The sequence below is a fragment of the Lytechinus pictus genome, chromosome 3, assembly GCF_037042905.1.
Source record: "Lytechinus pictus isolate F3 Inbred chromosome 3, Lp3.0, whole genome shotgun sequence".
NCBI classification, from domain to species: Eukaryota; Metazoa; Echinodermata; class Echinoidea; order Temnopleuroida; family Toxopneustidae; genus Lytechinus; species Lytechinus pictus.
Window position 1 is genome coordinate 67,313,785 of NC_087247.1, and position 25,291 is coordinate 67,339,075.

A 25,291-nucleotide genomic window follows, 5' to 3' on the forward strand; every position below is an offset into this window, starting at 1 on the left:
TTGGGTTACAATTTCTTTCATTAAACAATTAAAACTCTCAGGTAATGTAGTACATATGAATTGCACATTATGGTTTTAGAATTAATTATTTGTATTTAAATTTAAAATTATCGAGTGATGTTGCATTTTGGAGACTGGGTAGAAGCTCGTTCCATATTTTAGCACCAGCATTTCAAAATGATTGTTTGAATAATTCTAACTTATACCCCTTTCATAAACCCAATAAAACATATCCTCCAATTAGCCGCCTAAGAGTAATGCGGATAATTCAATAAAAATTGCGTTCACAAACTCCATAAATTATTTTTACGAGCGCCCGTCCTGAAAAAGGCGGATAATCGTCATGACAACTGGACACGCCCCCTCCAATGCGGTTGTGTTGGAAAAGGGTGACCTTGTGACCGCACCATGGCAATTATCCGCATTATTTGGAAATACGTTCATAAACTCAAAATCTTGTCCCGATGCCGCTATTATGCGGATAATAGCAGCATCAGAATAATGCGGATAACTCTTGTCCTCCTCTGATTTTACAACCAAATTATGCTGCTATTAGCCGCATAATTGTGTTTTATTGGGTTTATGAAAGGGGTATTAGGTTTAGGTATTATTACATTTAAAGAATCAGCGTTTCTGGTGTTAAATCCATGGCGGTCACAATACATCTCAATTTCATTACATAATCGTCCAGGAGCAGTGCCATTAATGCATTTGTACATATGTGTTGCAAGAAAGTAGTTCCGTCTTAAAAAGATTCCGTCTTTAAAAAGATTTAACATTGCAATGAATGGTGAATTGTGGGGGCTCTTTTGAGCATTTCGGGTGCTAAATCACCATGAGCCCGGGTGTTATTTTTTTCCTGACATGTAATAAATTACTACATGTACATTATGCAGTAAAGAACTTTAAATATTGATATTGAGCATAAAGGTTTATGTAGATAGGGGTAATCTGAATGATAGCCTCAGTAAATCAAAGGAACTTTGATTTTTTTTCTAAGTGATGTAATCTTTTCTTTGAATACAGTCATGTAGGATCGTATTTTGAGTATCTTGTCCATCATGTGTGTGTGTGTATTTGGCATAACTTTTTTATACGCCCGTCTCGACGGGACGTATTATGGTATCACGCTCGGTGTCCGTCCGTCCGTCTGTTAACTTTTCCTTGTAAATGCAATAACTTCAGTTTAACTTAACCTAGGCTCATATAATTTGGTGTGTATGATACTAGCATGGATCCCAGAAACGCAATAACTTAAAGGACAAGTCCATCCCAACAAAAAAAAGTTGATTTGAAAAAAAGGAGAAAAATCCAACAAGCAAAACACTGAAAACTTCATCAAAATCGGATGTAAAATAAGAAAGTTATGACATTTCAAAGTTTCGCTTAATTTCACAAAACAGTTATATGCACATCCTGGTCGGTATGCAAATAGGCAGACTGATGACCCACTCACTATTTCTTTTGTATTTTACTATATGAAATATGAAATATTCTTATTTTTTCCTCTTTGTCAATTGAAACAAAGTTGCATTTCTCCCTGAACATGTACAATTACCATTATTTGAACAGTTTATGGTTAAGTTAAGTTGGTCCTTATTGTCAAATCTGTAAAAATTGAAATACTGTATAATTCAAACAATAAAAAACAAAAGAAATAGTGAGTGATGGACATCATCGACTCTCATTTTCATATTGCTGAGTTGTGCATTTAACTGTTTTGTGAAATACAGTGTGTATATAAAGCGAAACTTTAAAATGTCATAACTTTCTTATTTTACATCCGATTTCGATGAAATTTGCAGCATTATGTTTGTTTGATTTTACTCTATCGATTAAAATCAACAATTTTCTGGGGTGGACTTGACCTTTAAGTTAAACTTAACCTAGGCTCATATAATTTGGTGTGTATGATACTAGCATAGATCCCGGGGAAGCCTATTGATTTTGAGGTCAAAAGTTCAAAGGTCAAGGTCACAGTGACCTATTTTCATCGTACCCTTCTGCAGTCTTTGTAAATGCGATAACTTAAGTTGAACTTAACCTAGGCTCATATAATTAGGTGTGTATGATACTAGCATGGATCCCAGGAAGCTTATTGATTTTGAGGTCAAAAGGTCAAAGGTCAAGGTATTTTAAAAAAGTTTTTCAAGATGTGATAAATTGTGAAGTCACATGCGGGTACCTCCCCCAAATGTCAAGCAATATAATTTATGTGAATCACAATTTGTATAGTTCAAATTCAGATGATTGAAAGTTCTTTCTTTCAGTGAAATGAAATACATATTGTGTGTCTATGAATGCACTACAGGTAGGTAAAAGCAGTGTCAATTTCCTGAGAAAACTGCAGTTTTTAGTATTAGGCCTATATTATATGACAAATGTGTGAGCTACTCACATCACATGTTACACCATAACAGTTATTTTTTTGATTTATTATGACCAAATCTTTATTAACTTTCTTTTGTCATTTTCCTCTCTTGACTATTAACCAACTTCATGTCAGTGTGATTTTCCTCTTTTAACATTTCAATAAGCATAGGAAGCTAAAGAGTAGGCCTACATGGGTTGAGGAATATATTTTCCCTCGCTTTCAACAGCGACTTGAGTATCTAGCCAGATTCAGTTGACACGCTCAAGGGCCCACTCTGGCAGAGATAATCTCTCCCCATTATCCACCGAAGAGCGAGAAGTGGATCGTCTTCACTCCGCTCTCATATGGCTGATTTTTATCACCACGCATAATATTACATTCCTCTTTTCATCAGGTTATCCTGTGTGTATATTAAGATGAGCAATCAAGTGCACCATTTTAGCATATAGTGGAATGATTATTACAAATCATTAGATTTTGCTGGAAGATATTGTGACCCAGGCATCCGTTTAAATAAGAAGTACATTGTACCACAACTTTATAAATTCAATGCAAAATCCGCACTCACGTTTCAGTGCAGTACTGCAGTTGCAGTGTATTGTTAAATCTTGTGTAATGATGAATGCATTTTAATACATGTATGTGTGTTCATGGGCCTTTGTGCATATATCAGTATGCAGTTACAATTATTTGCTCTCCCTAATTTTCAATGCTAAAAGTACATACTGCCTTTAGGGTACAGGTTTTATCATTAATACCTGCAAATTTGTTTATAACTATATATCTCAAATATTTCATCAGATACTCGTTGTACATGTATATGAAATGCTAAATTTCATTCAACCTTGTTTCAGGGCTGGAAATCACATTGAAAGATTTGCTTGTAGTGGAATAAGTGATTAAATGTACATGTTGATATATGAGAATACATACATTTGTACTGTTGCCATGTAGTTGGGCATGTGCTGTTGCAGAGAAATAAATTGCTATTTACTAAAAATGAACATATTTGATTTCTTCATTTTATCTCCAATCCAGATGTTTTCCCCACCAACTGGTGGTGCAGGCCCAAAAAATGGTAATGTAGCTGGTTCTGATCATCATTCAGCATCCAACTACAAGCAAGGTAATACCAAATTACATATTAAACTTTTTTTTATCATAATTTTTTATGTAGTTTTCAAATATTGCAATAACCAGAGTGTGTACCCAACAACTAAATCAATGTGGCAATCTTCATGATTCATGAATTGCTATTCATATACATGCAAGACCTATATGTATATTAACACCCACAAAAATTGATATTTGTCAACATTGGATAATCCATGTGACATTGTATATTCCAAGATTATGGTATTACATGTACATGTATGTTGTCAAAGACAACAATATACATGTGCATGGATATCACATACAGAAGTGTATTTTATGTATGTTAACACACAGTCTTTATAGTTCATTGGCAATTGCAATTAATTCTTGAATATCATAATCTGGTTTGTTTGAAATAAATGTACACGTATGTTAGTCACGCTTGTACATTAAATTTGCTGAGATTAGAACATGCATTTTAAGAACTTCAGTTACACTGCCAAATACGGTACCCTTGATTCCATGAATTGCATAGTGAGCATGCTGTTCATCATTACTGAAGCAAGTCTGAGCTTACATGTAGGCCTTCAAGTACATGTACATTATGATGGTTGAGTTCATTGATAGCAGAGTGTCTGAGAGTGTACTTGAAGGAAATATAAATGGTATCAATTCGCCCATAGCATTTGCTGTTTACTATTTTTAAGATAAATTATTTGTCATACTATATTTCTAGCAAATAGTAATTGACTTAGAACTGCTGATAAGTTAGTAATTAATAAAATGTAAATTGGAAATTTGAATGTTTTTTTGAAGTTATTTATCTTCAGTCCCATATCTATTGAGCATTCCCTTCTTGTATGTTTCCTTGAAACCCATTAACCCTGCTTTAGGGAGCAAGGAAATTACAGGAGCGTGTTTCAAGTGCAGGCTTTACCTATTCCATCAAGTCTGGATTCCCAATAAAGCCAGTGCTTTATGTTGGAGAGTAGCTCCAAAGCTTGGAATTCACTGCCCAAGATTTTAAGGTCAATGGGGGCTACCAGAAGAATAAGAGCCAAAGTGCAATTTCCCTCATCCCCATCAGAATTAAGCCAGCTCTGATCTCCCCAGAGAGGCGGCCGAGGTTCGCACGTTTAACAGGCATTTTACGGCTCCAGTAGTCACTCGCAGTGGGGCAATCGTCTTCATCGCATTTCTTGTTCAGCCATGTTCCTTCCTTTGCTGAGCCCCCCTTTTTCTATCAAACTATATAGGGCTGTGCCAATCAGGTAGATCTGTGCTCTAAAACACGACTATGGGAATTACCGAAATAACTACATATAGTACTTAAGAAAAAATACATGCATCATAGAATGAGATATACATGTACTTCAATCTATTTCTTTACTAACTGGATGAATTAAAGCCTGAAAGTAATTTAGAGTACAAACATGTTTTATATAGGGGCCTACATTGAAATATTGCATGATTATGACAGGTATGAGAACTATTGCAGTGTGTCACAAATGATATAAAACTTACATGTAGGAATCTTCTCTCTATTTGTCTTTTCACACTTCTTGTTTTTTGTTTTCGTATTTTACTTTTTCATTCAGTTTATTTATTTGAAATTTGTCTATCATTATTTTTGTCATATATTTTTTTTTAAGAACACAACATGAACATACATGTACAGTAGACTCAAAAGAGAGCCAAGATTTTTGTTAAAAAGCGATTGGGCCTTTGAGGTTCAGAAAATGATTCTGTCAACTTTATTCCCCAATTCATTTCCATGCAGCTAATAACATCAGAGGTCAGGGGTAGCCTAACACTGTCAGTGAGAAAAAGAGGCAAAGTTCATTAAAAATCACTATTGTTTGTGTGAAATGCTTGATTTTTATTTGTAATTGATCATTGCTAAACTTAATTTGATCATGTGATTAAGAAAGGGGAGATGGAGATTTGTTTTAAAAATAAATCTTTTGCACTAAAATAAGACATATTTGAATGCAGAATATATCATGTCTTCAACAAATTATGAAAACATGACCAGGATACACAAGATGAACTGTAGTGGAGTGTTGCTTCCCATTGTATTTGTAATTCTAGGATAATAATACTGTACTTGCAAACAACAATGTGCAGTGTGTCTTCACTATATTCAGCCTTGTTGTATTTGGCATTGAATCTTGTGATAACTCAATCATAAATGAATACCTCAGGAAGATGAATATGGCCCACATGTACATGTAGTCATTACAATCTCTAACTCATTTTATACTCAGCAAGAACAAAGTAGAGCAGAATAATATGGAGGATGGCTAGAAGTGGGATATAGCGAGAAGGATGGGGGGGGGGGGGGGGCATTTACATTAAAGTACCCTTTCTCAAGAGCACCCTTCATTTGATAGAAAGAGGAAATTCTATTAGTGCATCTGTAATTAACTGTTACCCGGTGATTGTAAAATCAATGCTGAAGAGTAGGGGTTCATATTAGAGTAGGGATGGTGTGCTAATTGCATATGCCCTGTAATTTAGAGAGCAACCTTGTGATTGTCTGAGAAGGGAATGTAAGTGCTAATTAATTTACTTGATAAAAGACATCTACTACCACTAAGGGCTGAGATCACTCCTGATTTAATATTGCTATTCTTTAATAGGGAAACACAATCACAGGTTTTGCATTTTACATGTACATTGTTGGTGCATCTGATGATGAGAAATGGAAACACTAGGCATTCAGGTTAACACTGCATTCACATATGAAACTTGTGCATATGTTGATTCTCATTGTAGTTAATAGAATGTACCCTGCAATGTGCGGAGATGAATTAAATGTTTCCTGTTCTCTCAGATCAAGGAAAATCAGATTTCTAAAATTTATTGCTGATATCCATTTAGTGTTATTCTCAATTATCTTTATACTTCAAACACATCTCCATGCTACTTGTAACAGTGACCTTCTAGTGTTTGTATAGATTTGAAAACATTTATCTTTTTTATTCTTGTTTAGAATAAACCTTCTCAAGATCTCACAAAAGATGTAGCCTAATTTACATGTAATAATTAATTTTCAAATGTGAACAGTGTATTACAAGGTCTGTTCGTTTCAGGATATGATGGTCATTATTAGTCATTAAATGGATCTTGTTGAAACCATAATTCAATTAAAATGTGGGCTGTAACATGTCTCCCACATCAACACTACTTGAAAAAAAAAATATATTGATGGGCATCAGGTGGAAAACAATCTTGAAACTTGTATTTAACTCTATCTCTAATACTAGGCTGAGTCATTTGATTTTTTTTAAATGTTTAATTGATTTTAAAATGGTTTCTTGAAAGTGTTTATAAGTCGTTACAGCCCTCCCTTCACAGTTGGGGGTCTGAATATTGTATGAAGAATGCATCATCAGAACACTCATTTAACAATTTTAAGGGTTAACCTGAAGCTTTTGAAGAAAAAAATTATTTGGTTAAATTGTATTTCCTTATTACTTTTTTAGGAGGGAGGGGGGGGGGGGTGGGCATAGAATTTCACTCCGTCTTATCAAGTCAAGTGCACTGTAAAAAAAATCTGATAAAGTCCCCTTTATTGTTCAGAACTGCGAACATGGAAATGATTTTAAGAGCATTTAACTCTGACTGGCTGTTACATGTATTACGTTGTTTAATTTACATGTATACGTGATATTAATAGTTACAGTTACATGTAAGGCCAGGGTGTCTTACACAGAAAGATGGAAATCTACTGGTCAATAAAAATGGATAAAACCTTGAACATGTTTTTCTCTGATTTCTTGTGACTGGTTTGTACATTGTAAGACTGACAATGAATCAACTACATGTACATCTAGGAGATGACTCGGGCGGTAAAGTTTAGCCTTAACTTTTTATTTTAGAATTGATGGTGAACATTTGAGATTTGGATTTGTGAAACTTGAAATGAATTAATGTATTTGTACATGTATGTGCATTTTGATATTATAATGAAATGTGTCAATGGAATAAATTGATATACTGTATGTGTACGAATATATATCAATGCCATGGGAATGATACATTGATACATATATTCATTATTGAAATAGAGATTTCAAAATAAATTGTAACAAAAGTTGAAAGGGTTCTATATGCTGTCTGTCATTCAATTTCTGCATCTGATGGAGAAAACTGGAGTTTTGATTTGAAGAAAAACAAAATTTCCAAATTGGTAAATGTCACATGCAATTATGCTTCTTTTTCCAAGTAAACCCAGTTTTCTTTTCTTGATGTGACCCTGATAAAGTCTTGAAGTTATGATTTGAATCAATAGTATATTATGATTATAATGGACAGATGATCTAAAAAACAACCATTTTAGATTTTGATCAGTAGCAATTAATTATTGCCAATGACAGGAAACACATTTATCAAAAGCGGCAGGAAAAGGCTGAAGAAAGTTATGCCTTCAGAGCGCACCCTGCCAGACAAGGAGGATCTTATCTTCTTCATATCTTCCTTTTCTTTTTACTGACGACATTCATCTTCATTACCTGCTTCAAAAAACTAATTTTCCTCCTTCCAAATTGTCATGACACATTTAATTTCCTAATTGCGTCAATATCAATTGTGATGCCTGGAAGTACAGGGCAGAAACAAAAGAAGTACTTTTTGTTGCAAAAATAGGAATAAGTCTCCAGATACCTTGCTCAACATACAAGTAGACTGATAGAAATCTCTTAACATAACACGGAATGGATTAGTTTTCTACAATTGTAAAGAAATTTTTGATTGCTTCCGCCCAATTTATTTCTATTTGGGTGGGTTCCGCAAACAGTCATTTTTTTAATCTGATAAGATGTTATCTTTAAACTTCTCAATTACATGTATTTCGGCTGCTGCACATACACAGTGATTTAAGATATAACTCCGTATATATTCTATCATTACTGTACCTGTGAAATTTATTTTGTCAATTTTGTTATTTGGTTGATCACCTTCTCTGAAGATCAAAGTTTACCTATCTATTTTCTTCTCCCAGAATTAGAGAAACCCCAATAAATTTTGACTTTCCAGGAAAGGTTCAGGAAAAAAATATATTCCAGGATATTCCAGGATATATTTGAATCAAGTTTAACACAAGTTTCAGTATTCATGATAAAGATGAATACCAGTTGTGGTAACGATCTCAAAATGAGTTCAAACAGAATCTATTAAAATTACCACCAAAGTGTTTGTACGTATATGTATGTAAAATATGTGCCATGTGACTCTGGAAGAAAATGTGTAATTGCTGAGAAAAAAGCAAAATATGCAAGGAATTCTATCAAATGTCACAATTTTTCCAAGCAATATTAATACACTGTCCCACATGCCTTTTTTATGTTAGGGACCATAAGAATTATAGGCTAGTTTTTCAGTTAAGATTTCTGTTTTCAGAAAGATAAGTTTATTTCAATGTACCAGAGCTAGATCTATGATAACATTAAGACAATTAATCTCGATTTTAATGACTTAAAAAAAAAAATCTGCAACAACTTTCTTTTACCTTTAATTATAGAATTATTTGTCTCACTATGTACATGTATAGTAATTCACAATTTTCACACTGGCACTCTTTACTTGCATTAGTTATTTTGTCCCCATTTTAGGAAGTGCAGAAATAAAAGATGTCTTTAAATAAATTCCATGATCTTTGTTTGGTCATGAGGTTCAGGTGTGCTTTATTACTGCCTGATTTTTAAAGTCTTAAAACATCCTCAAGTATTTCAGGAAATCCCACTGGATTTCTTGAAAAATCGAAATTCAGTTTTGGGAAAGTTGTTTTTGAGCTGTGGTCACAATAGTCAATGCATGGTGTCATACCGAGTGTTATCCATTTGGTAATCTTGCAAAACCCATCCAATGGCATGTTTCTGGATATTTTCCCAATAAATCATATTAATGTCACAGTTGTATGGATACTCCATGAATATGGAATACATGTACATTATATACATGTAGACTTATTTATGCTTTTCACACTGCACTTTTTTCCCTTAACCCCAGGAAATTGGTGGGGCTAAGGGGGGGTCTTAGCCCCACCAATTTCCCGGGGTTAAGCTTAGCCCACTTCGTTTTCACACTACGTTTTAGCAAAGTGGGCTAGCACGGTAAATAGTACGGTACTATCTGGCCCTGCAAAAAAGCAGGCTTAGCCAGCTTATTGTGGTGCTAGTGGTGCTAGCACCACAATTGCGGTGCTAAGAGATGCAGTGTGAAACGAAACAGGGCAAAGCAAAAGTGGGGCTAAGCATTAGCCAATCACAGAAGTCGAAATTGCAGGTTAATAGCGCTCTGTATGGTAAAATCATCAATATTTTTGAGCTGTGTGATTGCCCGAGGTTAAGGCGTTAACCCCGGCTAAGCAAATAGTACGGGGTTAAGAAAGACAGTGTGAATCGAAAAAAAGATAGTATGGGGTTAAGGAAATGCAGTGTGAAAAGCATATTAGTAATTTAACCTTCAGTACATGTATCTAAATGTCCGTCCAGTCCCCACCTATAAACATTGGGGTGTGTGCAGACTCAACAGTAGCCTGTGTCACAGGATTTTTTTAATTTATGCAGTAGCTAGTTCTACTATTAGTGCATGTGTACTACTACACACAGTAGATTGCTCATACATACAGAGAGATTGAAAGCCTGTCTCCCCTTCTTTTGTATTTTTTTCTGTGTGTACAAGTGTGCGCACATGACATTGTGTGTATGTGTGCGTCTGGCGCACGCGTGCAAGGAGTCACAATCCAGTGTGTGCGCACTATATTGTGTGCAGCTGTATGCAAATGAACCCCCTTATTAAAGTACCTTTTTTTGCATCTTCATAGTCTATTTTCCATGAATCCCTTTTAATGTTTTTACTAAGCTTTTGATTTGTTGTATAGTGGGTCAGGTTAGGTTATTGTGTGAAGTGATTGTCAACAGTCTCTGACTGTATGAAGTCATTAGCTTATAGCTTAATGGTGTGTGTGTGTGTGTGTGTAAGGTGCAATCAGGGCTTTCAATGGGATAAAGAATCACCATGGAAATAGGAGACTGTTTGAATAAATATTAATAATGATGAATATATTGTATATGATTGTTGTTTTTCTACTAGGTAACAATTTGTGTTGTTTTACTGATCTGTACTCAGTAGAGTCTGCAGTGCTGTTGTGACCTAAATATTATATTTTGTCTTGAGCTTATTTTCTGCATTCACGATTGCTAGCTTCTTGTATACAGTCATGTATTCACATTAAAAAAATCAGTCCTCACAAACTAGGGGCTGGAGAAATTTGTATGTCTCTTTGCAGTGTTCACTTGAATGATACTGTGTGTGCCCTTGTCCCGGGGGGGGGGGGGGGGGGGGGCCACTTACATTGACGAGTGGATACCATGCGCGACCAAAAAAACACGTAAAAGGGATGTCCTTTTCACGATAGGGCACGTTACGTACGTAACGTGATAAGGGTGTCAAAAACACAAAAATAATGAAAAAAGGGTGTCTATTTCGCTAGGAAAATTACGTGTTTAGGGTAAAATTTGCGGGAATGATAAACAAAATCAAAATGTTTTATAAAGGATGTCCATTTTGCCCCAACACTTCGTGTTTAAAGTCCGATTTGCGCGAGGTGTGTGGGCCCTGTGGTGTCGTACTAAACCAAATAAGGTAAAGCCGACGACCGAAGGACCCGTAAAAATGAAACATTCCTGTACTTGCTTAGGGGTTCATTTCAGGGAATAGTTGCCAAGAGTATCGTTTTGTTTCCAATACTTGTTAAGGGTAGGGTTTCACACGCCAATACTTGTTAAGGGGTGCATTTTCAGAATATGGAAATTACGTGTTTAGGGTGCTTTTCGAGACCCCATGGTCGCGCATGGTATCCAATCGTGAATGGAAGTGGCCCCCCCGTGGCCCTTGTATAGATCTTTATTAGAGTTTCTACCCGATACTTCTACAATTAATAGGCCTAGGCCTACATCTATGTCTTGGTACAGTGTAGTATCCCTGATATTATTGGAACAGACATTGTGCATGTATTGTACATCATTGAATTTAGATTTGTTTTGGTGAATTGAAAAAAAGAGCATCTTATGGAATAATTACTTGTTTTGTAAAGGTTCTTTTTTAATTTGATTTGGGTAAAGGGAAAGAGCAAATTATGCCAAATAAAGATGATATAATATGTTTATGATAAATAGTTATTATTGAAATACATGTAGATCTTTTCAAAACAGGCTTGCAACTATTAAAGTTTACTGGGGAAAAACATGTACATGTACCTTAATTTACCCTGCTAACATGATAGGAGTTGGCATTTATAGCCTACAGATTACATCTCGGTATAGCCAAATCTATAACAGTCATTACACATTGTGCATGTAGGCCAAAAAAAATCAGCAGAAGCATCGGTCAATATTTCTAACAGTATGCTGTCTTGTTGGTCGGAAGGGAATAGATTCTTTTCAGAGACTGCCAATGTCTCCATCATGCTTTCCACATGTAAATCAATTGAGACATGATATGAAGTTACTCTGGGATCAGACAACTTTTTGAAAAAGATACCTGCCGTACCAAAAAGGGAGCTTATCTCCAAAAATGTTATAAATTGACTACTTCTGTAAAAGAAGATTAACTGAGATTTAATGATTCAAATGATTTCAATGAAAAAGATAGTAAAGAATGAATAATAAAGATAAACTTAATATATAAGTATTTGTAAAAATTATTTTTCAGACAGAGATAACAATCTGCAAATTCTTGGATCACAACACAATTCTCAATAAAGTATACATCATCTAATATCAGCATTTTATATTGCATGTCTGTCATCAACTTCAACTTAAATCCTTATACAGCCTTGCCTAACCCTTGGTGGATAAATATCTCTCGAACAGGGCTCTACTAAAAGCCCTAATTTGATTAATTTCCCTCTCGCCTCCGAAACTTTTTTCTTTTGTTGTAGTCACATTCAGGCTGAAATCAAGCAAACATCGTGATTGCAGAGTCTTAATAGCTAGCCTCCTTCCTCCTACTCAATATCCTTGCTGCAATCGTGTTGACAGAAAGCTAACATGCTCTAAACCTAAGCACTAATTAAAGAAATGCTTGTTGAGATACATGTACATGAATTTTAATTTGCACCTATCCTTGCTACATGTATGTAAATTGCCGTTAGTGTGTTTTTTGCCTGTGTAAATCGGGGTTGAATCCTGTTTCCCCAGTTTCCCCTTTATTTGATTGTTATCTGATTAATCTCTATTGACTGATAATTCAATAATAATAATAATGTAGGTCATGATGTTGTACATGACAGTGTGGACTGTGACAGAACATATTTTAGGGGAGCAAATGTATGCCATGTTATCATAAAAAGAGAAATCAGTACGAAAAATGTAGTCATCTGGAATAAATAATTTTTTTTCTTTTACTGCATGTACAATGTATTTTATCCTTTAATCTTAATTAACTTAAGATACATTGCTGTATATATCATGTATAAGCCTACTTGTACATATCTGCCGGATTATTTGGATTGACATTTGCTTGGCCTATTCTTTTTAAAGTAAAGAGTTGTGGATGAGTCCTTTAAGTTAAAAAATCTTTTCAGTAGCTGCATGACTTTTCCTTTGAGATGAGCAGCTTACAAGCTGTAATATCCGGGATCATAATTTATCTTAAATAATTTGTCCTTGTTAAATTTCGAAGCTCATCAAGAAGATTTGTTTATTAGCTTTCTGTTTCCAAGTATTAGATCTCTAATCATTGTATAAAGAGAAAATTGTTTACATGGAATTAATCTCTCTACATTTTTAAAAATAGATTAGAACTACTTTCCCACTGTGAAATGAAATGAAATAGAAGAAAATTACATTTTGAATTCAATGCATTTTTATTTCCCATATGTTTTTAGTGTTTTATTAGTGCCTACAAAACTATATGCTACACTACTCTATTGTTCTCTGGTTTTTACAGGTACATGTAATGAGTGAAAGATAGCTGACAGGCAGTGTACATACATGTAATACATATGTACATGTAGGAAGAGGTTGAGTTTTGAGTAGTAATTCCTAAGACTTGCGGCTCAAACAGCTCACTTCAAAGTAAGCAATCAGCATTCCATTGATGCATTGCATGATGGGTCAGTCGTTAGGTTCAACGAACGGTCCTATCCATTCCTCTCCACTGGTATGTTTAGTCTCCTTACCAGGGATTCATTTTATTTGCTTTTGTTTGAGGAGAATAATACAGTATGGTCAATAAGGGAATTTTTAGAATGAAAAGTGAAAAAAAAAAACCAAAACAAGAAATCATTTTGTAGTTCATAAACCAAATATTGATGTGTACATATAGTTCAAATTTTGATAAGCGAAGGGTGAATACAATTATTTGAATTGGAAACCATTAATGACAAATGAAGCTGGTTTTATTCAGATACAGATACTTATCTCATCAGGGAACCTATTAACATCTTTTTATCTTTTTACCCTGTATTCTGATGAATCCTCATTTCTTATGTTCTTATTATCTGAATGCATTTGTTGTGTTGTTCCTGCCTCTTAGCAACATGTACGTCTTCCATATGAGTTTACTGGTGTAATCACATTGAGTTGCATTGGCAAGCTCCTCATCTGAGGAGTTAACTGCCATCCAGAGGTTCAGGAGAGAACTCTCTATTGTCGGAATAGAAAGACGGTCACAAAAGCGTTACCTTTACATCCATGGGAATACGCATGTCATTGTCATGGCAACCGTTGTTTCCCCATGTCCCCAAGAGGATTTCTTTTTCTTCAACTTTTGAGACCAGAGGTGTCTTAAATCTTGCCTGGCATTCAGAAATTTTAGTGAGATAGTTGAAGAGGGCTTTAGGCGTAGTTGAATTATCCAAGACAAAGAAGATTGGCTGTGCCATAGGTGTGATTGTGAATGTTGTCATTATATCATGGCCGCATTCTTTCTCCCTTCAACCTATTCATGAAATTAAAGGGTTCAATGACATTTGCTTTGGCGACAATTGCTCCTATGGAAAAAATATACATGTTAAGCCAAACATAAAACTGAACCCAAAAAACTAAATAAACCCTAATTCTAATCTTTAACATTATTCGGAACTAAAAACTCTAACTCTTAAATACCCGATGCCCTCAGAGATATTAAGACCAGAGCAAATGTTACAGCAGCATGCTGTATGTCATGTCACTAATTAAAGTACTTAAATTCAGTCTCTGAACATTTTCAGTTCCTTTGAGAGAGAAAGACAACAAAAAGTTTAAGTCTATTGATAGTGTATGTGAAAGAAAAATGGTGAATGTGCATGTATAATATATCTTTAAATGTAAGATGTATCATATAATGGAATACAAAGGAGATAGTGAATGGTTCCCACATTTTCATTTCACCTGGGCCTTCATAACTGTCAAAAGAAATGGAGCCAAACTTTCAACCCTATTTAAAATGTCACATGTACAGTGTACTTCTTCTCTGCTTATTGTTTTGCTGTTCTTTATGTATTAGTGACACTTCTATGAAAACATCCATGTTAGAGCAAAAAGACATACTTTTTATACATTCAACTCACTTTTATAATCTGGGTGACTTTTTTTTTCAAAATGATTAAATGTTACTGTCTACCCGATACTCCAGTTATATCGTAAGTAACGGACTATAAACCGCACCCGTGGATTAACCACACCCCCAACTTTGGACAAAAAAAAAACAAAAACAAAATCCTTCTCACATTTACATGCATATTTGAGGTACGAAGAAACAAAAACTCAGTTAAAGATTTCAAGGTATCCAAAGAGATTACCGGTATGCGGAAATCTGCTGTTCTTGATCAATTCATCTAAATGTTAGCAAGTAAGAAAAGTCCCGACAATATTGGCCACTTACACACTCACTCACCTCACAGTCACAGTGTACACACACACAGCACTGCCGTTCTTACATTGCAAACTACGATACGGTACCAGCAGTACATCTTATCAAATTATGATGTGTCTTTCCCGGCATAGGAGGAAGAAACATTCACATTTCTTGCATCACAACCTCACAATCACTTTCAGAATTTGTCTAGCATTTGATGTCAAAGCATGAATTTTGGATACGGGATTACAGGAAGGTTCAAGAAACGAAGAAATTGGCATTTTTTCCAATTGTTTTTACGGCTTCGTGCCGTCTCTCTTGTGCGTGGTGTACATGGTATCTTATGAAAGGCAAAAAAGAAAGAAAAAATAAGCTGGCGCGAAACGGGACTTTCGCGGCCGGGGAGGGGTTAAAATGAATAGCGCCAGCTTAAGTCGCACTATGTAACCACAATACAACGCAAGCTAGCTCTCAGCTCACTCAACTCTCGCTCAGCTGTGACAAAATATTACCGAGTATGCTTGGTTTCTCTTTGAACTTAGCCAGGGTACTTCGCTGCTTTGAATCGAGAATAAAGTCGAAATTAGTGTCATGAAGGTGGGTGCGTTTGTTATGGACAATATTTGGTTAAGATCGTAATAATCGCTTCCCATTACCCGCGGCTCATACCCCTCTAAACGACATTGCCTTGGGCGGCTACGCCCGGCCACTCAATGTGTTGTGAACTGGCAGACGTCTTACATGTTCGGGGGGGGGGGGGGGGGGGGGGGGTTACGGCGGGCTGGCTCAGATCCGTCACCGTGGATAAACCGCACCGCCGACTTTTGCTTCTATCCCGCCGAGAAAAAGGTGCGGTTAATAGACCGTTACTTACGGTATGTATTGTATAGAGAGCTTTCCATATAACATGTGCACTATATGACCATAGGGCTATTACAGAAGGAGGACTGACTCTCTCGAACACTTTGCCCCATGCGCGGCACCGCTAATCCCCTCACAGCAGGATGGTCCATCATGGCACTTCCACACTTACAGGCGCATGCCGCCCGTAAATCAGCCCTAAATCTGATTGGGAAAGTTGATCGAATGCAATTAAAAACGCTGTAATTCGGACACAATGGGTAATATTAATATAAATAAAATTTACAGATCATAATCAACGAAATATAAAAGTTAGGTCTAGATCTATCAAGTGCGTCAATTCTAGTATTTTTCTGAAACGGTCCGGAGCTGAGGCCTGTACTGTGTGAATGAGCTGAGCGTGCGAGCTCGGAGCTCAAGCATCACACTCACCTTCAACTTACACAAATAGGAGTACGTGGGGCACCGGAAGATATGCGACGATGCATCAATCGACGTAGAAATGCCCCGTAGATTCGTCGTTATATTTTCAAGGCATACACGACCAACAAATAATCTTACCATCTGAATCAACTTTAAAGTATGCTTTCCCCCTCATTGTAATTTTTAAGACAAGAGCGCACAGGAGAAGGTTTAAATAAAGCAAGAAAGACAGACATATATAAGTGACTAACATCCAACTTTCTCCGTACCGTGGCTGGGTTGAATCAGATTGTAACGTATTTGGTATGTATGCAAGGGGATCATCTCAGAAGTTCAACCATACATAAAAGACGTACATCAGGAATCCGTACGAAGAGATATGGATGTTGGAAGAACAGCAAGTCGTGTTTCGATTTTGAAAAAAACAGAGCTCGGAGGGAAGTTATGTGGGTGAACGTCGTTTACGGCGGTGCTTCGCAGAGACCTTCAAAAAATCTCTGACCTCAGATTTTACGAGCGGGCTTATCGCGTTATGTAAGCGGGCTCTAACTTTCGCCTGGTGGCTCGCCGATTGATGTTAGATATCGTTCCTTCGCACGAAGGAAGCGATAACAAAGGATTTACAGAGGAATTGGAAGATGGTTCTCCTTCTGTAATAGCTCTGTAATAGCATAGAGCTATTAACAGAAGAAGATCTGACTCTCTCAAACGCTTTGCCCCATGCGCGGCACCGCTAATCCCCTCTCAGCAGGGTCCCTCACGGCGCATTACACAGGCTGCTCGTAAATCAGATAAGGAAAGTTGATCGACGCGGTCGACAGCTCGGGTTTGCGCTTGCGCAGTAGCATTTTCACCCATAATGCATTTCATATTGGCTTCACGAATTTTATGCAAACATGGCGGCTCACGATTTCGAAGACGAAAATCTGGTTTTGGAACCAGCTGAATGCAGGGTGACCAGATTTCACAAAAGAAATACGGGAAAGAAATATCGACAAACTACGCTGCATGAGCGGATCGACCGAGCCAGGTCTTAAAAAAAAGATCAACAAAGGAGGCTACACGGTGTTCGACTTGGGATAAATGTACAGAATTGGAAGGGGGGGGGGGTGAACGAAAGAATGAAGGAGGGAATGAAAAGGCGAAAGAAAAGAGTTGAATTGGGAACGGAAAGAAATAAAATATGAAGGGGAAAATTAAGGAAAATATAAAAAAAAGGAATGTTAGAATAAAATGATGAAAGATAGAATAAAAGAAAAAAAAAACGTTTCCGTCATTCTTTGAAATGAATTAAGAAGGAAAGAAAAAGAAAAGAAGGAAGGGAAGATGTGTGAAAGAAAAGAGTTGAATTGGGAACGGAAAGAAATAAAAAATGAAGGGGAAAATTAAGGAAAATATAAAAAAAGGAATGTTAGAATAAAATGATGAAAGATAGAATAAAAGAAAAAAAAAACGTTTCCGTCATTCTTTGAAATGAATTAAGAAGGAAAGAAAAAGAAAAGAAGGAAAGGAAGATGTGTGAAAGAAAACATAAGGGAGAGAAAAGAAAAAAAGAAGCAAGAAAAAAGGAGGAGGAAAGAAAGAACGAATAAAAGAAAAATGTTTCCTTCATTCTTTGAAAGAAAGAAATAAAGAAAGAAGAAAAACAGGAAGGAAGGGAGGGAGGGAAAGAAAGAAAAAAGGACACAAAGTAGAAGGAAAAAATAAAATAAAGAATAAAAGAAAGGATGAAAGAGAGGGAGGAAAAAATAAAGGGAGGAGAGAATAAATATAGAGAAAATAATGGAAGGAGAGAAAGAACGAAAAGAAAAGGGAGAAGGAAGCAAAGAAAAGTTTAAAGGAGAATGAAACCCTTGAAACCAGCTGAATCCATATCAAAGAGAAAAATCAAAGAAACATATTGTTGAAAGTTTGAGGAAGATTGAATGAATAATAAGAAAGTTATGAGCATTTGAATATTGAGATCACTAATGCCATGTAGATCCTCCCAATGGCAATGCGACCAAGATCTGTGATGTCACACACGTACAACTCCCTCATTACTTTAGTACTTATTTCACTTATATTCTCACTTTTATAGAGTCTATCACAAGGTGAGGTGTTCTCTTTATGAGAGGACAAGTACAGAGGTTTCACAACATTATATCATTGATGAATCGTTTGTCATATGATTAGAATGAGCAAAAAGAGATGTTTTGGGGTATATTTTCAGTGTCCAAAAGGGGAGAGTTGTTCATCTGTGACATCATAGATCTTGGTCGCATTGCCAATGGGAGGATCTCCATAGCATTAGTGATCTCGACGTTCAAATGCTCATAACTCTTCTATTGCTAGTCCTATTTTACTCAAACTTTTGTTGATCTTATTCTTTGATTTTTCTGCTTCACAAAAGCTAACTTGCTCCAAGAGTTTCATTCTCCTTTAAGGAAAGAAAAAATGAAGGGAAAAAAGGAAATTTTAAAAAGGAAGGAGAGTAAGACAAAGAAGGAAAGAAAGAAAAATGAACAGAGAGAGAAGATCAGGAAAGAAAGATAGGGGATAAAGATAGATGGAATAAAAAAGGGGCAAAGAGGAAGGATAGAATGATGAAGAAAAAAGGATATGAAAGAAAGAAAGAAAAAAAGTACAATCTTAAAACAAACAAAAAATCCCATAATCTAACAAAAATCATAATGATATTTTGTGTTTCTAAATATATTTAGAATAGAAATAGAATGTTTTAGAAATGAGGGGTCGGGTGTCCGGACACTTAATATTTTGGAAGCCTTCTTTTTTTTCTTTAGATTAAACTAAAAATATGAATTCAATAGTTGTAATCATCTTTTATTTTGTTCTCTATAATATTTTTTAAATCATAAGTTATTTTTTGTACTAAAAATTGTAAAACTTCGCTTGTAAATTTTTCCAAATGACTTTGTAACTTAAAATGAATCGTCCTGACACAGAACTGGGTATACTTCTTTGTGGTCCCAAAAATGTTATTTTTAAGTTCTTTATTATGTAGAATAACAATTTTTTGTACTTTGTTCTCCTTTTTACTGGTTTGTAAATTAAATTTATTCGCTCCGCGGCCCCTGCTATTTTCCAAAAACGATCCAGAGACAAGAGCTGAGCGAGCACGGAGCTCCCGTCATTCAGTACACTCACTTTCAACTTACACAAATAGGAGCATGGTACGTGGGGCACCGGAGGGTACTCCATGATGCGACAATCGCCAGAGAAATGCCCCGCAGATTCGTTGTTATATTATCAAGACCATTGTAAACACGCAAATGATTTTGCATAAAAATAAAGCTCAAAGTATGCTTTTTCACCTTATTATAATTTCTAAAACATGTACGAGCAGGGAAAGATTTAACTACGTAAGAAAGACAGACATACCTAAAATGACCAATCTCCAACTTCCTCCGTTTGTAATTTTGTTGAGTCAAATCAGATTGTGACGTATTTGGTATGTATGCAAAGGGGATCATCTCAGAAGTTCAACCATACATAAAAGACGTACATCAGGAATCCGTACGAAGAGATATGGATGTTAAGCCCCTTTCACAATTGACGTACGACCATTTGCGACCTTTTGGTCGTGCGACAGGCTACAACAGGCATCAATCGCTAGTCATCTCATAAGATCGCACAGAGGCTTTCACAGTTGCAACAGCTGTCGTACAACAAAAACAACCAGTAAACCCCGTTGAACGAGTAAGTCGCATATGCTCTTATTGTGCTCGTGCGATCACATGCGAGTGTTGCACGAGGGATTGCGAGTGGAACGGTCGCATACATGCGAATGAAACGGTAGTGCAATGTTGTAAGCCGTTGCGATCGGTCTTGCAACAGTCTTATGGCTCATATTATTATCGCAACCAGTCGCAAGACAGGTCTCTGTACATGTAGGTCGCTTGCACATGTGCAAGTGTTGCACGACCTCCAGTCAAATAAATGCGACTACTTAGATGTGCCACCTCTCGCACCAAGTCGTACAACGTTGAACAACACTCGCACGATGATCGCCCGACCGATGGTACGACCCCAGGTACGGCCTGATGCGAGTGAATCGATCGTATTTGATCGCGTTCGGATTTTGAACATGTTCAAAGTTCAGATGTGACCAGTCACGACCACCTCGAGTTCGTGCGACCGTCTACAACGACTGCGAGTGCTCGCAAGACACCAAGAGATCGATCGTGCAACAACAAGAAAAAACTGTTGCAGGCGGTCGTAAACTGGTCGGACGTCAATTGTGAAAGGGGCTGAACGGTCGCATACATGCGAATGCAAAGGTAGTGGAATGTAGTAAGCCGTAATTTCGATTGGTCTTGCAACAGTCTCATATTATCGCACCCAGTCGCAAGACTGGTCTCTGTAGGTCTCCAGCACATGTGCAAGTGTTGTACGACCTCCAGTCGACTAAATGCGACTATACTTTGTTGTGCCACCTCTTGCACCAAGTCGTACAACGTTGAACAACACTCACACGATGATCACCCGACCGATGGTACGACCTGTTGCGAGTGAATCAATCGTATTTGATCGCGTTTGGATTTTGAACATGTTCAAAGTTCAGATGCGACCAGTCACGATCACCTCCGACCACCTCGAGTTTGTGCGATCGTCTACAACGACTGCGAGTGCTCGCAAGACACCAAGGGATCGATCGTGCAACAACAAGAAAAAACTGTTGCAGGTGGTCGTAAACAGGTCGTACGTCAATTGTGAAAGGGGCTTTAGAAGAACAGCAAGTCGTGTTTCAATTTTGAAAAAAAAACTGAAAAAAAACTGAGCTCGGAGAGAAGTTATGTGGGAGAACGTCGTTTACGGCGGTGCCTCACAGGGTCCTTAAAAAAATCTCTGACCTCAGATTTTATGAGGGGGCTTATCGCGTTATGTAAGCGGGCTCTAACTTTCGCCTGGCGGCTCGCCGATTGATGTTAGATATCGTTCTTTCGCCCGAAGGAAGTGATAACAAAGGATTAACAGAGGATTTGGAAGATGGTTCTCCTTCTCTTAATAGCTCCATGGTAATAGCTCTATGATATGACTTTAACCTGTGCATATTACTGACATGCGCACTTATGTGCCTTTGTTGCAAAATAATCAAAATTTTACAGTCTACCCAATGCTTCGGTGAGATCTATAGAAAGCTTCCCATATATATCATATATATGCACATATATATGCTTTTATTCACATGAATGGAAATATATATACATTGTAATGGATTGGTTCTGCACATGATTTATAGCTCTTTGTATGGTATTCAGTTTCTTCATATATTAGGGCTCAGTGTTTTTGTCTCACCTGCATAGCAGAGTGAGACTATAGGCGCCGCTTTTCCGACGGCGGCGGCGACGGCGGCGGCGGCGTCAACACCAAATCTTAACCTGAGGTTAAGTTTTTGAAATGACAGCATAACTTAGAAAGTATATGGACCTAGTTCATGAAACTTGACCATAAGGTTAATCAAGTATTACTGAACATCCTGCCTGAGTTTCATGTCACATGACCAAGGTCAAAGGTCATTTAGGGTCAATGAACTTAGACCATGTTGGGGGAATCAACATCAAAATCTTAACCTAAGGTTAAGTTTTTGAAATGTCATCATAACTTAGAAAATATATGGACCTAGTTCATGAAACTTATACATAAGGTTAATCAAGTATCACTGAACATCCTGCATGAGTTTCACATCACATGTCCAAGGTCAAAGGTCATTTAGGGTCAATGAACTTTGGCCGAATTGAGGGTATCTGTTGAATTACCATCATAACTTTGAAAGTTTATGGATCTGATTCATGAAACTTGGACATAATAGTAATCAAGTATTACTGAACATCCTGTGGAAGTTTCAGGTCATATGATCAAGGTCAAAGGTCATTTAGGGTCAATGAACTTTGGCCAAATTGGGGTATTTGTTGAATTACAGCCATAAATTTGAAAGTGTGTTGGTCTAGTTCATAAAACTTGGACATAATAGTAATCAAGTATCACTGAACATCCTGTGCGAGTTTCAGGTCACATGATCAAGGTCAAAGGTCATGTAAGGTCAAAGAACTTTGGCCACGTTGGGGGTATTTGTTGAATTGCCATCATATCTCTATAAGTGTATTGGTCTAGTTCATAAAACGTGGAAATAAGAGTAACCAAGTATCACTGAACATCTTGTGCGAGTTATAGTAGTTTTCAAAATCAGCACTGCTGCTATATTGAATCGCGTGATGCAGGTGAGACGGCCAGAGGCATTCCACTTGTTATAGATTTCAGTCATTTCTGAACCAATTTTGCTCAAACAAATGTTACCTATATCTGAAGTGGACAATTGTATATTAATTTTCATTTTAGCGGACAAAAAATAATAAATATTGTATGTGCCACCTCTCCCACAACTGAACATATTTTGTGTACTAGCTTTTACTTGTAGCTTTATGTTATAAGTGATCACTGCATACTTTCTTCCAGGAGCAAGGAATAGCAGCAGCAGCATGGGGCAACATTCCATTCTCCACACCTTTGCTATGTACAGGTACTTTTACCTGTGATTGTGTATTGGTAACTGACTGTGTGTATGTATTCTTTTGTATGGGTTTGCAATCCTTCCATCTTTTGAACCACATCAAGTGGGGCCTTTTCAAGAGACCTGCCTTTCTTTTGTTGTAGAGGTGTGAATGCATACTAGCTTGAGGATTGAGCAAACAAAAGGTGGCACAAAGCACCCCTTCTGCACACCTTTATGACACCTTGACTCAGCTCTCTGCCCTTTTGATCACCTGGGATTACAATAGGCACATTTTCACCTGCATTAGGGCTGTAGTGTACACCTTCATGTAGACCAATAGGTGCCAGTGGGTGTGTTATGTAATAGCTCTTAAAGATTCTGCACAACACTCTGGAAAATACTTGTGTTCGGAAAAATACACTCTCTTTGGTACAATCCCTGTGGTTGGCATCCAGCTTCTCTCATAATAACAGATTAGCTTGGCTGTGTCCTATATCAGGTTGATAATTTTTTTGGAAAAGACCATTCTTTTCATTCTCACTAATCATGCTTAGAATCAGCCTATACTCAATGTTAGCATATTCAGCACTCATCTGGGTCGATTACATGGATTAAAAAATATATTTATCAAAATTGTATTTATTTCATCTTCAGGTCTGTTAAGGGACGACCACACCTTGCCACATTACGGTAGATGGCAGTTGTATATTTACAGACTATACATTTGTAATTTTTTTGTACATGTTCATGAATACACACAACATAAATACATGCACATACAGGCCTACACGTTGTGTACACAAAGTGATTCCGCAGTGCCTCCAACTTCTCAGATACACAAGTCTTAATGCCTTATTCACATGGAAATATCTGCTTTGAAAATATAAAATATGGGAGGGTTTAATAATATATTTTGAAATAAAAAACAAAAGTGTAAAAACTGCTTCTATTCTACATGTGGTCTATTGCTTTTAGCAAACTACACGCAGTTGATAAAAACAGTTTGTAATGCCAGAATATAGAAATCAAATGGGTCAGTCAGAAGGTGAGCAAATATCCACTTTCTTCATCCTTAATCAAGAGAATAATACCCCTTTCATACTGCGCTTTTTATTGGCAAACTTTGCCAGCGAAGGGGGAAAGTGTCCAGTATGACAGGTACACAGGAGAACTTCCCCAGCAAACTTCTCAAGGTGGAGAACTTGTCCGGCTAAACAGTTTCCCCAGTGAAGTTTGCCTGTGAAATGGCCAGTATGAAAGCTCACCGGAAAACTTCTCCTCTTTGACGTCAGAGGTCAAATTTTTTCTCCCACGAAATCGCCTGAACTGAGATTCCGCGCGTAAGCTGGTTGTTATTTCCGTGGCTTAATGTGGAAGGCCACACTATATAAAGCGATCCGATCAATCCATAGAGTTACTGATATTTATTATAAAAACGTTATTTTACATGCTGAAATGAGCTAAAAATATTAAAGAGCTTTGATTCTTTTTTTTTTTGTTTATAATATTTCTAAAATATGTTGAAATTTAGATTTTTGACACCTTTTTGTTATTGGTATTAAAGAAGCAATGTTTACAATTTTCTTTTTGTTCATTCTGCATGCACGTGCTGAGCTGATCCGCTAAGAAGTGTTTACCAGTCGTCATCTCCAAAACTTTACTGCTAAAATCAATTAGATATCTGCAATTAATTAAAGGTACAATTAAACTTCAAATTAAAAAAAACTCACTTCCGCCAGAGAAAATTGCCGCCGACTTTCGCTGGGGAAGAGGTTTCAGTGCAAAAGGGTACATTTTTTTCTTTGCCGGGGAAGTGAGGAATGCGTGCTGGAGAAGTTCGCTGTCGGGGGAAAAAATGAAGAGGCCAGTTTGAAAGGGGTATAAGTTTGTGAGGAATTCAGACTGCAGGCCACAATGAGATGTGAAACTGTAGACCTGTGTACATACAAGCAAGGGAATATGTATGGCTACTAAAGATAAAGAGATGTCAAAGGCATAGTCAGGGTACTGTCTTGAGTGTCTTCCACTTAAGTCAGGAGGGTTTGAATGAAGAATTTAGAGCTCAACTTTTGGATGGTACGTCGGCATTCCTGTATCAGTAAATTTTGGTCAAAAAATTGATTTTGAAATTTTTACATAAAATGAAAGTACAAGTCCTATTCTATTCATAAATTAATTTCTAGACAACAATTTATTGT

General features: G+C 36.7%; 1 long non-coding RNA gene across 1 annotated transcript; it reads left to right on the forward strand.

Annotated features, from left to right (window-relative positions):
• The first annotated feature begins 3,410 nt into the window (after positions 1 to 3,410).
• On the forward strand, positions 3,411 to 7,575 carry LOC135153664 (uncharacterized). The gene is made up of 2 exons (XR_010293152.1): positions 3,411 to 3,500; positions 4,363 to 7,575. It is a non-coding gene; the product is annotated as an uncharacterized LOC135153664 (long non-coding RNA).
• Positions 7,576 to 25,291: the final 17,716 nt, after the last annotated feature.